The following is a 12,316-nucleotide window of genomic DNA, read 5'->3' on the forward strand; positions in this document are numbered from 1 at the left end:
TGCAGTCTTCCTGTCCTCCACTTTTGTCCTGGTCCTCCATGTGGAAAACAAATATGGACTGAGTCTAATTGTTAGGGGCAGGCCATGTAATTAGTCTGGGGTCTAATCTGAAGACTTAGCCATTTTAGTTTCAGGACAGAGAGAGAACAGGAAATCCCACTGGGGAATCCAAGCTCGAGTCATACACTCCAAATCAGTTTTAACAGAGAGGGCTGGGTTAAGTCCTGTGGCAAGGCTGTGTTAGGTAATAGCTGATCCACAGTAGAAGAGTATTTTGATTCCTATTTGGTTTTCCACCTTGTGTATATATCTTATACATCGTGTATAGGGAACCCCAGTGGAGATGAAGTGAGGAGTAAGATTTTCAATCCTCTGCCCTATTCCCCAAAAGAGAGGTTAGTTCTTAGTTCATTTGATCCATTTATATGTAAATGTTCATTACTCAGTTGACGTACGTTTCTAAAATTTAAAATAAGTATGGGCATGAGACAGAGGTTTGGAAATATTCAGATAGGAATTTAAAACAAGGCATTGGATGATACCATCTAGGTAGAAGGTAGATGAGGACTTAGACAGGGCTCTAGGGAACCTCCCAGTGAGAGACATATTGCTGTTGCTCTTGAGATATTCTACCACTATTCATTGGACACCTGCAACTATGTGGGCCCTCTCCCCTTACCTTAGGCCTGAGCCAAAGTTATTAATAGAAGCTTAACTTTAAACCATTAGATAACCCTTTACTGCAGTATCTATTCTACAGGGTACTGGAAGAGATTGGTCAGAAAATGACACTGCAAAGCCATTGCAGCTCGGTAACCTTTTTTTTAGTCACCAATTCTACCTGGATTTCAACAAGAGAGATGAAGAAAAAAGGTGCAATTATCTCCCTTGATTTACACTTCCTGAAAATATAACTCAATCTTTAAAGCTTGCACTCTTTTATTTCTTGCTTATTTGATCCTTTAAATCCTGTTCAAACGAAAATATAGTGATATTTTCTTATTTTAGCTCTCTTCTGAAGCGACCTTGAAAGGCTAAAGAAGATCTTACAGTACTTTCTTTTCTTGGGGTCTTGGTAAAAGAGGATGAAAATGCTGACTTGTCAGCTAAACAGCATCGGATGGTTACAAATGAATGCAGCCCTTCTCAGGGGACAAGACTGTATCCAGGCAGAGGCTGGCAGCCCTACAGCACTGCACATAAATGAGTGATGCACTGCAGATAAAATGGGAATCAACCTGTTTTCTGGGCAGCAAGCCCGTTCAAGGAAGAAATTGTGCTCTTTCCTGGAAGCGCGCCATCCTCCTTGTCTGCATTCCCCAAATGCCTTTCATTTCTTTAAGAAAATATCAAATAAAGGACTGGCCTCAACGAAGAAGCCACTGTCCTACAAGCGGGGGACTTTGACCTCTCCAAGCAGTTATCAAACTGCATTTTCTGAAGACAGAATCAGCTCCAACGATTTAGACATATTGGGAATGTTTGTTTCTTTACTGATTCATTTCAAAAGATGTTTATAAAACATCCCAAGTAAATCTGACTGAGAACATTTATGTCTATTTTCTAGCATTTGGAATGTTGATGGTAGCTTTAAAATCTGTGATTCTGTAATAACGAAGATCTTAAAGACAAAAAAGGTTTTAGAGCACTTTGAGTCTAGTGACGTAATCTATCCCTACCAGGAAATTTCCTTTACAGCATTCCAGGAGGTATTTTCCTTTGCAGCGTTCCTGGAAAATTCTGCCTTGTCCAGGGACAGGAAGCCTACCCACTATAAGACAGCTCATCTCTTTGATTCAAAGTTCTAACTAACAGAGTTCCTCCTGATAGGAAGCCAACATGTACATTACCTATCTTCCCCCATCCTGCCACTCTGTGGAATCCTACCTGCTCTTCTACAGGAGAGTGTTCACAAATTCCAAGGCTGCTTCTGATTGGCTGCCACCAAAATCGTGGCGCCCATGTTGCGGTCCTTTTCCTCAGGCAGGTGGTCTGGAGCCCCAGGCCCTTCAGGAGTCTTGCGCCTGGGGCTGCGTGAGGCTCACTCCGGCGCTCAGGGGTGGCCGGCGGTGCAGGAGTCCGGGGGTCTGTTCAAGAAGTTCTCCCCCGGGCTTCCTTGGTGGCGCAGTGGTTGAGAGTCCGCCTGCCGATGCAGGGGCTACGGGTTCCTGCCCCGGTCCGGGAAGCTCCCACATGCCGCGGAGCGGCTGGGCCCGTGAGCCATGGCCGCCGAGCCTGCGCGTCCGGAGCCTGTGCTCCGCAACGGGAGAGGCCGCAACAGTGAGAGGCCCGCGTACCGCAAAAAAGAAAAAAGAAGTTCTCCCCCAAAAGGGGTATGAAGATAGAATTGCCAGAGCTCTTCCACTGTGGCAAGGCGGGAAGCTTTCTCCAGACCATCTACTGTCGCCTCATCCCACGGCCGACTTGTTGCCTCTTGTGGGCCGTCTGCTGGCGCAGCTGCGCCCCTTTACCTACAAAGCGATTGCGCAGGTGGGAGGGGCCATTGCGCCTGCGCAGAGGGCTCCAGCAGCTGATAGCATTTCTTTGCTGATGAGCCGACCTGCAGCTTCACAGCGCAGTACTCTATGACCTTCCGAGCAGCTGTGGGCGGACGCTTGCGCATGAGCATCCAGACTCGTCGGCACTAGAGCCCTGAGATCATGAGGTCGAAAGAGTTCTTCTTATACTGAATGCTCCAGGCCTATGAACGAGTTCTTCTTATACTGAATGCTCCAGGCCTATAACTTCTACTACCTGTTCCAGCGTTATGGCTGTTGATCCGGCTGGGTGGATCTGATGAGCTAAGCAATCTCATGTCCGGGTATGATTTCATCCACAAGATGACTGGAGAAGACGTAGTTGGAATCACTGTTCCCCTAATTACAAGTGGATCAAAACCATGAAAGTCATCTGACAGTGCTGTTTGGCTACACAGAGTTAAGATACCTCCCTTTGAATTGTATCAGTTGTCAGGCAGCAAGATGATTCAATAGAAAGGTACCAAAAGCTCTTCACTTTTCCACCCCTTCCAGAGATTAATGACATAATGCAGCAGCAAGTCACAGAGCCAGAAAATCGGCGTCCTCAGAAACGACTTGCTGCAGAAGTAACAAAGTTTGTTCGTGGACCAGAAGGGCTGGATTCTGTGAAAAAGTGTACACAAGCCCTTTGCCATAGTAGGATAAATGCACTGGAGGTTATGTCTGATCAAGAGTTAAAAGAGTTGTTTAAAGAAGCTTCATTTTCTGAAGTAGTTCTTAACCTTGCAACAGGTGTCCTAAATATAAGCTGCAGAACAAATACCATTCCGCATGGTCCACGAGGGTACTGGCTAACAGAAGGTGGAGTTGGTATTAATCAGAGACAAGCAACAAATCCTGAGAGTGCTAGTTGTTGGACCACATATACTTGAGAATGGACTTTCATTCTTAATAATGGAAAAGGAATTTCTACACTATAAAACGGCTTCAGCTATGAGGAGAAACCCTGGTGGTTCAAACATCCATCATTCATTCTCAAGATATAAGAAGGAACTTATACGTTTGCTTATGCTAATCAGAACAACAAAGAATGGAGTATACTCTAGGCTTCACACTGTAAGTAATTTCATTTTTTTATAAGGGCATTTTTTAAAATTTATTTATTTATTTATTTATTTTTGGCTGTGTTGGGTCTTCGTTTCTGTGCGAGGGCTTTCTCTAGCTGCGGCGAGCGGGTGCCACTCTTCATCACGGCGCGCGGGCTTCTCACTATCGCGGCCTCTCTTGTTGCGGAGCACAAGCTCCAGACGCGCAGGCTCAGTAGTTGTGGCTCACAGGCCCAGTTGCTCCGCGGCATGTGGGATCCTCCCAGACCAGGGCTCGAACCCGTGTCCCCTGCATTGGCAGGCAGACTCTCAACCACTGCTCCACCAGGGAAGCCCAGTAATTTCATTTTTTATGTAAGCTGGTTTATACATAAGGTGTTTGTGTGATGATGAAATATTTTATTTCCTGATCTGCAAACACCAACGACCATGATTTCCTGGGTTAATCTTTTTTTAAAATTATACTTTATGAAAAAATTAAATTATGTCTTTTTTATCCTAAAAAAAAACCCCAATGCTTCTCATTTTACAGAAGCACAGCATTCATACTTACACATGTATTATGAAGGATATGCCTGCAGTGAAACTGACCAGTACAGCACCCTCCCTACAGTACTGCACTTGTGCAATAAATGTTAGCGTCTCTTTGATAATAACCTCTGAAATTTGAGTAGCACTTGATAATTTCAAGGGACTTTTTGACATACTCTCTTAATTAAATAACTCCACAAAGTGAGGAGGAGGGTGTTATGGTCTTCATTTCTCAGTTGAGGATATCTGTTCATTCCACAAATATGTATTACATGTATGACACGTGCCATACACTGTTCTAAGCATTCAGATTGACACTGAGAAAGCAAGACATCTGTTCAAGCTCATGCAGATTCTAAGGGGGAGATTCAGGACCCTACATGCAGATCTTCATATCAAATATCATTGTCTTTCTATCACGTAAGTTATCATGTTTCTCCAGAGGTGGAAGAAGACAGGGCTCCATGGTCCTGGGCAGTGAGGGTTTAGTGAGAGACAAACAACTCTATTTATTGGTACAAAAGCATCCAGTCGGCTTTTTAGTAGCCCACTCTTAAATAAGAATTTACAGTCAACAACTATCACATATTTGAGGAAAATTGTATTATAAAAGACAGAAATCACATAAAGTAACAGGAAGGACACAGAGATAGTACAGGGGAAAAAAAGTTTTTAAACCTATATTAATACCTTCCAAGAGATAAAAGATATTACATCCATGAAGCAAAACCAGGATGCTTCAAAAAAAATATTAAGAGAAGAGCCAGAAAGAGATGTTAAGAATTAAAAATGAGGGAAAAAACCCCGTAAATTTCAAGAAATCTCCCAGAATGTAGGACCAAAATATAAAGAGTTGGAGAAAATGGAGAGAAAAGATAAGAAAATTGGACTTTTCCAGAATGTCCATCATACACACAAAGGAGTCACAGAAAAAGTGGACAGAGAAAATAGAAGGTAAGAAATTATCCACGAGATAACTGGAGAAAGTTTCTCAGACTTGTAGGATGTGAGTTTCCAGATTGGAAGAGCCCATTTCGTGCTCAGCACAATAGATGAAAATAGACCTACACTAGAACCCCTGAAAAATTTCAAAAGACTGGATATTAAGAAAAGATTCTAAAACTTCCAGAAAGAAAACTGGTTTCTTGCAAAGGATCAAGAAATCAGATAATGTCAGATTACCCAGTAGCAACAATGGAAGTCAGAGGACCATGGAACAATGCTTTCAAAAAGAAATTACTTTCAACCTAGAATTTTAGTCAACCAACTTTCAATGGAATAAAAGGGGAGAAAAAAAGACATTCTCAGATACTTTTTTAAAAAGCTACAAAATCTGGAAGGTAGGGTGTTCAACACAGCAGCTGTGTGTGTCAGTCCACGTTGGAGCATGTCAAAAAAAATCCTGGGATATTTATTTTTTAAAAAGATATTTAAAAATACCTAATGAATCTGAACATATTGGGAGATTTACATCACTGAGAGAGAATTTGGGTATAACTTAATGAGAGGTGCATACAAACTAAATCAAATGGTGAAAAGACAATTATTAACTCTAGGGAGAACAAAAATATATCGATGAGAAACAGAAAGCAACTATGGTATATATACAGGGCTCAGCTATAACGTATGTTTTACAATGTGAAGATAAAATGTTTATGTCACCCAGTGGTTCCCAGAGTGTGGTCCCTCGGCCAGTCCAACAACATCATGACATCACCTAGAAATTTGTTTGGAATGCACATTCTCTGGATCCTCCCTTACTGAATCAGAGGGGAGTAGGACCCACAAATCTGTATTTACACAAGCTATCAAAGTGATTCTAAGGCACTCTAAAGTTTGAGAATCATTGGTCTGACCAAAGTTATAAAATCTAAACTAGAGAGAGTGACAGGCTTTTGACATGTATGTGATGAGGATGGGCAGAGGAGAAATTCAGTAACTAATGCTTAAACCAAGCATTAAGAAAAACCAAGAAATGCAATCTAAGCATGGTATTTAGAAGTAGAAAGGGCAAGAGAGCACCCTTATTTCAGTCGATAAAATAAAAACAAAATTATATAAGAAGTACTGACCTGCTCAGTCCAACTGACCTGATGTTCTCGGGCCCACCAAAATTAAGGATGTTTTCTCTTTGTAAATTATAAAGAGTTCCTAATCCACGAAAGAGAACTTGCTTATAGGTAGTAAAGATGTATGTTATTTTTATACATCTTACTTTAAAAATCACTCAGACGTCATAAACCATGGATCTTATATTGCAAAATATTCAGTTACAAATTGGTATTACTTTGTTATCCTGTAGATGAGGTTTTTCATTGAACACCAACATATGGGGAAAAGCATGGCACCATGACTTTCGTTACTGAGCATGGTATGATGTGGCATGTTACATATATGTGGGATTAAATGAAATTAAAGAGGTTATATATATATATTTATAATATATGTGTGTGTTATATATACATATTTATTTAACCTTTATAACAATTTTAGGAAAAATGTGGTCATCTCTGATTTAGAGATGAGGAAATCCCGGCATCAAGAATCATTGAAAATGTTTAGCATCACACAAGTGGTGGATGTGCCTTCCATGACCCCCTGTTAAACTAGATTTAGTTTGTAATTATTTGTACTGCAACTAGTCAGATGGGGCAGCATCTGCAGATAACTACAAGACGCAGAGGACCCCATCTTTCTCTTTTGATACAAGGAGCTCAATAAGTTAAAACGAGCAAGTGGCTCTGCAATTTTCTATGTAATCTTTAACCAAAAAAGTAATTTATTAATCACCAAAAATGTCACAGGCAGTTTACTAGCCAGTGAAGATATCTTCTTTTTCTAAAAAATCAGACATAACTCTAGACATATGGAGTGAATGGGGGAGAATCTGATTCTTTAACCTTATTTGCCTTAGAATTCTCCTTCAGGTTCCTACTGGCTGTGTGAACACGGACCTCGCAGACTCTGTATTAAAGCCTTCCAGGGCCCACCTTATTTCCTGTCCTGTTTAGCATACAGTCTCGACTCTAAATCATGCACCACGGTCAGGAATCAGCCTTGGTTATAAGAATTGACTGACCAGGGAAGACGAGGAGATTGTGTAGACACTCAAGCTGACTGCTGTATTTTTCTTTTTTTTTTTTTTTTTTTCCGGCGGTACGCGGGCTCCTCACTGTTGTAGCCTCTCCCGTTGCGGAGCACAGGCTCCGGACGCGCAGGCTCAGCGGCCATGGCTCAAGGGCTCAGCCGCTCTGCGGCATGTGGGATCCTCCCGGACCGGGGCACGAACACGTGTCCCCTGCATCGGCAGGCGGACTCTCAACCACTGCGCCACCAGGGAAGCCCTGTATTTTTCTTTTTAAAATAAGTATCACTTGCATCGTTTACATCCTCCTCACATTCAAGCCTCGTTCTGGAGCTTACAAATGTCATGTCAAAGACGCGCAGCCCAGGCCCTGACTTTTGAGATAATCTTACATCCTTAGCAGATACAGGCTCGCAGCCCCTGCCCTGCAGCCCCTGTGACTGCTTCCACTCAAGCTGCTTCCGTCTGGATGCTGGGTTTCTTTTGTTCAGAACACTCCACCCTCAAGCTGACTTAGTTCAACTGCACGTCCACCCTGAAACCATTTCACTCAGGGAACCGGGGGGCAGACACACCTAATTTCACAGATGAGCAGGCCCCTGATAAAAGCTCAGCAACCATGCAAAATGATTACTAACGATGATGTAACAGATTTCGAAGTGAAACTGACTTGATGTTTGGGGGTCTGCTGAAAATAAGGATGTTTTTCTCTTTAGCGTCTGAGTATAGTTTGGTTCTTTCTATTGAGGTGAGGAAGAAATTGCAGAATCCCCAAAGATAAACTCACTAAAATGATCCATAAAAGCAGTGTCCAAAACTATCCAAATCATTTCCAGCTTATCGCCCATCTTCTGCATGAAGGAAAGACCCAGGCATTTCCCCAGAGGCCCAGGCCCCATCACTGGCTCAGATGGCTAGTGACCAGGCAGACAGACAGCAGACCCTGCTGGCCTGCCCTGGCATCCGTTCCAATAGGGGACAAGTCACACCATGAGAATGGGAATCAAGTGTTCTAACCCCTTCTATTACTTCTCTCATCAAAGAAATGTGTCTTCTCAATAAGTTTCTATTCTTTTTTGAAACCTTTCTTATTGTGAAATGTAAAAATGTAGCACACTTACAGAAAAATGCATAAAATATAAATGTGCAGTTTAATGAATTATTGTAAAGTAAACATCCCTAAAACCACCTCTGAGGACAAAAAAGGAATATCCTTGCATTCCAAAAGCACTCAACATATTGTTCCTAATTAAAACTCCCTTCTATATCCTGGAATAACCCTGACCTGACTTTTATGGTGATCATTTCCTTGCTTTTTATTATACTTTTAATACTTATGTATGAACTTCCAAATAATGTGGTTTAGTTTCGCTTATTTTTAGCTTTATATAAATGGAATTGTACAGTATGTATTTTTAGTTTGGCTTCTTTTACACATTATTATACATATTTTTTCATTATTATATTTTTGAGATCTCTTTACACGCTTGACTAATGAATGCATAGCAGACATTTATTCATTTTAATTGATGTATAGTGTTTCTGTTGATAAGCATGTGTTTTTTTCTCATTTGGGCCATTATGAATAACACTGTTGAGAATATTTTTATACATATCCCAGTTCACTCTGAAAGTCATTAATAGACATAAAAAATGAGCAAGTCTGAATTCAAAGCCAAAAGAGACTTTTAAAAGGGAATTTTCAGATCCTAATCCATTTTTTCTCTTTTGTTGCAAATGTATGTTAATCCTGAAGAGGAATGCACAGACCCTATTACCTTACTATTCTGTTTGTCCCGCCTGCTTTCTGTGAGCTAGAAAAAATACTTTCATGACACTGTTAGGAGAATTGGGGGTCCTAAAAGCCTTTTTTCCAAGGGACTCTCATAACACCTGAGTTCTAGAACAGCTAGGCCACTATCTGCCAGTGATATAAGACCTAGGGAAAGTGACTTGACATCACTGAGTTTCGATTTTTCTTTTATGTCAAATTTAAAGGGGAATCAATTATTATTATGCATAAATTACGTTATGTCGAAGGCATTTTGCCATCGGTGTAGCTAACTAGCTTATTAAAGCACTTCAAAAACTTTGTGAAATAGATATTACTATCCACATTTTCTACTTTACTATTTCTATCATCTCCCAGAGTTGTTTTAGAGAATAAATAAAAGAATGTGTTAAGTGCTTAGCACAGAGTTGAAATTCAGCACACATTCATTACAATTGATTTTGTCTCATCACAGTTTGTGCATTTTTTTTTATGTTTCCAGACACTAAATGCATTGTACACATATCTGGCCAAATCTGGTTTGTCATCGTCTTTACTTATGTCTGATCCTTTTATTTTGATTTGTTTCAGCCTAGAGTTAAGTGTGGGAACAAGCAAACAATAGAAAGCACAATTAATATAGAATCTAAACTGAGTTTTCACCCAAACTTATTAACTTTCTTTAAAATATCTTCTGTAAAATTAACTTTCACTGATTAAAACACAGTGAAAAACTGGAATCCAGGTTTTAAAAGTAGCTGTTATTTAAATAGGCCCCATGTCCCTGGAAAGTACTGCTTAGGACTACGTATCCATTCAGGTTACTAAGAAAAATAAAGAGAAAACTGTGAGTATATTTATGGCTACATTGAACATCTATTTTTTCTTCCATGCTTCAGGTTTGGAGCTTTAGCACATTATTTCACTGTGATAGGAAAGTAAAGCAATTTCTGTGACCCTAGTATACAAGGCTCATCTTGACACAGGATTAGGGAGGGAGGCACTCAGTCACTTTGAATCCATGTCTTAGAACAGGAGGATGCTGTCAAAGAAGAGAAATGAAATAATTACAGATCAGGTTTTCTTTCCCCCATCCATCCCTGCTGGTTTCCAGCTGTTCCTCTGCTCTAATCTTTTGATGGCCAACGAGATAATGCACCTTGCTAACAAGATGAAGACTCCTTGGGTATCATGGCTGCCGATTCAAACTCAGAGGGAAAAGAAGTGTATGAGAGCCATTATGCAGGAAAAATATTTATTGAGAACAAGCTGTGTGTAATGCGCCGTGTGAAACAATATCAGCGAGCATGGTTCAACTGTCAGATCATGGAGTTACTGAAATAGATTTTACCTCTACCACTCAGTATTCTAGATAATGCATAATTATTGGTTTAAAAAAAAGAATAGAAATAACATCTATCCTCCAGGTGCCCGTCCACCCTCTGGTATGGCAGTCTCTTGAAACTGATTGATTTTGCTGCTTTTTTTTTTCAGTACAAATTTAGTATCTTGATGCCAGTCCCGTGGGCAGTTATGTCAGAATCTTTAGCTCATGTCTGTCTGAAAGACTGATCCCTGAGTGTTCTTTAACATCATGTGAGAGCCTGCAGTAGAGACAAGAACCAAGAGGAGCTGTGGGGATGGTGTTCCAGGATCTGAGCGAAAAGAGCACATTAGCAGAATCAAACACTAAGCTTCCACCATTTGCACCTGGCTATGTACCAAGCCAGTCCTCGCATCATCAATGCAACTTTAGTTCCCAACCCTGGAATTAGATACGATACAATATAGTCCCTAATAAAGGACTTGTCTGTGGCAGCAATGAATATAAAATAATGGGGTTGAATGGACGATATGGTGTACGTAGTCTCTCTTATTTGTTTCAGGCTGCATTGTGACTAAGTCATCCACAGTACAGTTTAAGATTGGCTAAAGAACTTTACTAAATTCTCAACAGTTCACTAAGAAAATGGTGTGGGAGTTTCGAGAGGAAGTTAACTATGACACCAATGAAACTTTGATTACAAATTGGAAGGTTCAAAATAACGTTCATGGCAACAAGCTAGCTTTGGATTATCAATATACATGTATCTCTTTTGAAATTCCTAATGGACTCAGAAACCAAAATACACCTTCTTCGAGGGGGAAAAACAAGAAACAAGAGAAAATAACCCCTGGAAACTAGCTGAGCAATTTTAGGAAAACTCGGTCTTTTGTATAATCAGACACCAAGCAATTTCAATACTGCAGCTCTGAGTCCAGAGGCCAAAATATATTACTGTCTTCTAAGGAACGCGACTTTCATGTGTTTTAACCTAGCTGAGGGTAAGAAATAATCTCCATAGCAATAGCTGCAATTATTCAAGTACTTCCTTCTTGCCAAGCACTGTACCAGGGGATTCGCATGCCTAACAGCCAAGCTTCTCCACAACTTTGGAGTAAAATACTACCTTGTCCGTTTCATGTCCTCCAAACTGAGGTCCAGAGAGGTCGAATAATTTACTGAGATTGCACAGTTGGTAAGTGACAGAATGGCATTAAAAAATCAAATTCTGCAGCAGCCGCATGGCACAGGGATATTGGCTCGGTGCTTTGTGACAGCCTGGAGGGGTGGGATAGGGAGGGTGGGAGGGAGGGAGACGCAAGAGGGAAGACATATGGGAACATATGTTTATGTATAACTGATTCACTTTGTTGTAAAGCAGAAACTAACACACCATTGTAAAGCAATTATACCCCAATAAAGATGTTAAAAAAAAAATCAAGTTCTGCCTCATTCCAAATCCTATTTTATTTATGTTCGTTATGCTACTTCAACTTCTCTTTCTCTGGAGGAGAATTCATTCATTCCTTCCTCCATGCAGAAATTAGTCGCTGCCTAATATGTATCAGACACTGCTCTAAATGCTAGAATCACAGTAGTGAATGAAGCAAAGTTCTTTCTCACATTTTAGTAATCAATCTGTAAAGAAATATAAAATAGGGTATGGGGTGATACTAATGGACTACTACTATAAATAAAATAGTCAGGAAAGGCCTCTCCAAAGACATAGCATTGAGCTGATACGAATAAGGAGAGGAACAAAGTAAGTAACTATCAGGGGGAAGAGCTCTCCAGGCAAAGGAGAAAGGAAGTGCAAATGTCCTGAGAGAGAAGTATGCTTCCTATAGTGAAGGAATGGCAAGGCTGGAATTGCTGGAGCCAAGTAAGCAAGGAAAGAGTGGTAGAAAATGAGAACAAAGGGAGCAGTAAGGACCAACCCTGCAGGTTCTCATTGGCTCAGTGAGGACTGTGGATTTTATTCTAATTGTGAGGAGAAGCAATTGGAGGGTTGAAAGTACA

At 40.7% G+C, this 12,316-nt stretch overlaps 1 pseudogene; it reads left to right on the forward strand.

Moving 5' to 3' along the window:
- Positions 1 to 2,585: 2,585 nt before the first annotated feature.
- LOC132522689 (tyrosine--tRNA ligase, mitochondrial-like) lies at positions 2,586 to 3,477 on the forward strand (annotated as a pseudogene).
- Positions 3,478 to 12,316: the final 8,839 nt, after the last annotated feature.

The sequence above is a fragment of the Lagenorhynchus albirostris genome, chromosome 7 (genome assembly GCF_949774975.1).
Source record: "Lagenorhynchus albirostris chromosome 7, mLagAlb1.1, whole genome shotgun sequence".
Lineage (NCBI taxonomy): Eukaryota > Metazoa > Chordata > Mammalia > Artiodactyla > Delphinidae > Lagenorhynchus > Lagenorhynchus albirostris.